This window comes from Rousettus aegyptiacus, unplaced genomic scaffold (genome assembly GCF_014176215.1).
Source record: "Rousettus aegyptiacus isolate mRouAeg1 unplaced genomic scaffold, mRouAeg1.p scaffold_m13_p_1, whole genome shotgun sequence".
In the NCBI taxonomy this organism is placed as follows: Eukaryota; Metazoa; Chordata; class Mammalia; order Chiroptera; family Pteropodidae; genus Rousettus; species Rousettus aegyptiacus.
Genome location: NW_023416284.1, coordinates 34740532 through 34744092, shown reverse-complemented (window position 1 = coordinate 34744092; position 3561 = coordinate 34740532). Strand labels below are relative to the sequence as shown.

Here is a 3561-nt window from a genome sequence, read left to right as displayed (position 1 = left end):
CACAGAAACATAATCTTAATCAACTAGTCTAGAATTTTCTGGTCAGCACTACTGAGGTAATCTGTCACACAGGCCCTCTCCATTTCCTGCACCCCCACCCCCAATAGAAAGAGGCAATCTGCATGATAAAAATTCTTGCCATTCCCTCTCCCCAAAAGATGTCCTGGTCTAAATACAATTCTTTTTTTTTTTTTTTTTTTTTTTTTTAAATAGCTCCCTTACTTCACCCTTCTTCCTATAAAAACTCCATTTTGGTCTACAGCCATGCCATCCTGAACAAGCCCAATCTTGTCTAATCTTGGAAGTTAAGCAGGGTCAGGCCTGATTAGTACTTGGAGGGGACACCACCTAGGAAAAGCAGGTGCTGTAGGCATGAAAAATAAATAAATAAATAAATAAATAAATAAATAAATAAATAAATAAGGGGTTGTAAACTGACAAGGTCCTTGCAATCTGTGAGGTCAAATCAACCAAGGGTTGCCTAGACTAAAAATGAAAGGAGAGGAAGGAAAGGGAGGGGAGGGAAGGGGAGGGGAGGGGAGGAAAAAGGAAAGGAAGAAAGACTTCATTTTGTGCAACCTCTTTGTAGCTCGCTTTGAAGTGCTAGATAGGATGCTGCCCAATTCACAAATCACTTCATAAATTTACTCCATTGAATTTTGTTTTTTAGCAACCCCAAATCCTATAGTTGATCTGTTCCCATAGGTTTTTAAAGGCAAAGAGTCCATTGCTGGTATCCACAAACGATAATGTGATTTATTTCATGAACCAGTTTCAGAGGGCTTTTGATTATACCATTGTTTCCACATTCAAAGACATCACTACTGAGAGTTGCTCAAAGCAGCAAGAGTTCTACAAATAGTGGAGACGCTGGTGTTAAAATAGTGTCTATGTTTAATCTACAAGTTCCTCTACTTACTGTGATTTGAGCCAAGTCTTTTGACCTCATTAGGCTTCCCTTTATCTGTAAAATAGGAGATAATTTCTTCCTTTACAAGATGTTGGATGGTTAGATCGAACACAGTACTTGGTTCATTATTCATTGTATTTGTAGTTTTGAATTGATGAGACAAAGAATTAGGTAGGAAATGTGTTTGGTAACTCAATCTTCATGTTCAAATACGACAATCACATTCTGTTATTGAAAGTGGTTCCTCTAAAGTTTTTTTCTATTACAGTTGACAATATTATATTAGTTTCAGGTTTACAACACAGTGAGTATACATTTATATAACTTACAAAGTGACACCCCAATAAATCTAGTATCCATCTGACACCGTGCATAGTTATTACAATATAACGACTATATCCCTATGCTGTACTTACATTCTTGTGACTTCATAACTGGGCGTTGGTACTTCTTAATCTCTTCATCTTTTTTACTCATTCCTCCAAACCCCCACTCCCCCTCCCAGATGAAAAGCATCAAATTGTTCTCTGTGAAAACATTTCCTGTTATGTTTATTTATATAAAGGGACAAGACAGCTAAGATTTTTTTTTGTTCTTAGCTCTCGTATCCACATCCCAGTCTAGGGGAGACATTCATTAGAGATTGTCTTTGATTAATCATTGCAAGACAATTTAAACAGCTGCCTTATTTAATGCATGGAAATAAGTTAAAGTTATTCATCTGCAACTTCTGGCCACTGGTGACATTTCCCTAAAACTGCTCCAAAGGCTGACTTCTGGAAGCTGAGAGCTCAGTGTGGGTACTCTCCCACCCTATGACTGACTCTTTCATGGACTAGAGTCTGTGTAAAGGCTGAATTCTGGGACTGCATTAGAATCTTAAATTATGAGAGCCAAAAATGACTAATATGAGTGTTCATGGTTTCTGCCATTTACATCTCCCTCTCAGTTTGAGGAGTTACTGCAGTTAGTCAGGCCAGTTTATTGGACTCTTATGATGCTGAATGAGAATGGGGAATAGGAGACGGAAGGATAATAAGGAAAGGAAGAAATGAGCCAAGAGTGACTCTACATAATAAAATCTACATAATAAAAACACCAGAAAGGGTGGGGGAAGTTGAGAAAGGTGATTAATGGAGGAATGCTTTTAATTTTTAAATTTTGAAGTATGGGCTATAGACAACACAATTACAACATGTGTAAATATTAGCCAAAGGTATTTGTCTTCCTCAGTATGTATGACCCATAGTAATATCACATTACTATTGAATTATTGGACAGACAATAAAAAGTTAAGAAAAGCTAATAATTATTATAAAAATTATAAAACTACTTTTAAAAATCCTGTCACTCTAATACATCAAATCTCATGTTTATGTTACTGGTGAAGCAGTAGTATTTGTAGTGACCATTTATTAACAATTCTATAGCATCTGAACACTGATTCTGCCCAATAACACCATCCTCAAAGGACAGTTAATCTCTGACCGTTTGGTGTATTCTTTTCTGTATGATTCATTCAATGCTTAATCACATACAGTTGTCCCTAGATATCTGCAGGGATTGGTTCCAGGACCCTCACCCATGCACACAGACACTAAAATCCATGAATGCTCAAGTCTTTTAAAAAAAAAAATGGCATAGTATTTGCATATAACCTATGTACATCTTCCCCTATACTTTAAGTCATCTCTAGGTTACTTATTAATAACTAATACAATGTAAATGATATGTAAATAGTTGTCATACTGTATTGTTTAGGAAATGACAAGCGAAATAAATGTATATATTCAGTACAGACACAACCATCACAGGCCTAACTACACAGTCAGCAATAATGAACTTCTTTTCTGAATAGTTTCCACCCAGTTGATTGAATCCTCTGGTGCAGAACCTCAGATGCAGAGGGCCAACTGCACTGCCTAAATCTGAGAAATCTCATGTAGTTATGCAACAATATAGTGTGTGTGGCAGGAGGCAGGGTGGAGGGGAGGCATGGCAAAGAGACCCATTGGATTGGAATTTGAGGAATGAGAATTGTGGTAGTCTGTGTGACTTGGGCAAGCTCATTTTACCTAAGACTTAGTTTCTTCAACTATAAAATGAGGTTTCTGAAACTAAAATCACTAAGGATTCTTCTGGGCCATAAGGTCCTTATATTATAGTTTTTCAATAATCTCCCCAACTAAATGCATTTAAACAATATATACTATATTAATTGTCTCAATAGTTGTGTGAATAAATGTCAACCCAGATATGATATTCTCTAGGAAGTCTTCATGGAATGTCTGATGGGTACCCAATTTAGATTAGGTGTGGTCTCTGTGCCCCTATAACAAACACTGTGGACTGGTCTGTAATACAATGTTAAATAATACTTATTTATGTGTTGATTTAATATTTCTTCTTCTTCACAAAACTCTAAGTTCTCTGAAGAATTTATAAATGATATAAGTTCAACACTTAAATATTACCTAATACAGGTATTTAATGAAATGAGTAAATGGAGTTCCAGTACTCGAAACTTTTACAGTAAAACCATTGGTCTTTTTCGGAAAACAATTGTTACAAGAGGATAACTAATTTGAATTTTGTATTATTAAATCGTAAAGCAAATGTCTAGAATCAAAGTAGACAGGACACACTTTACA

At 35.9% G+C, this 3561-nt stretch overlaps 1 pseudogene; it reads left to right on the top strand.

Annotated features, from left to right (window-relative positions):
- Nucleotides 1-254: 254 nt before the first annotated feature.
- On the top strand, nt 255-373 carry LOC118605140 (annotated as a pseudogene).
- Nucleotides 374-3561: the final 3188 nt, after the last annotated feature.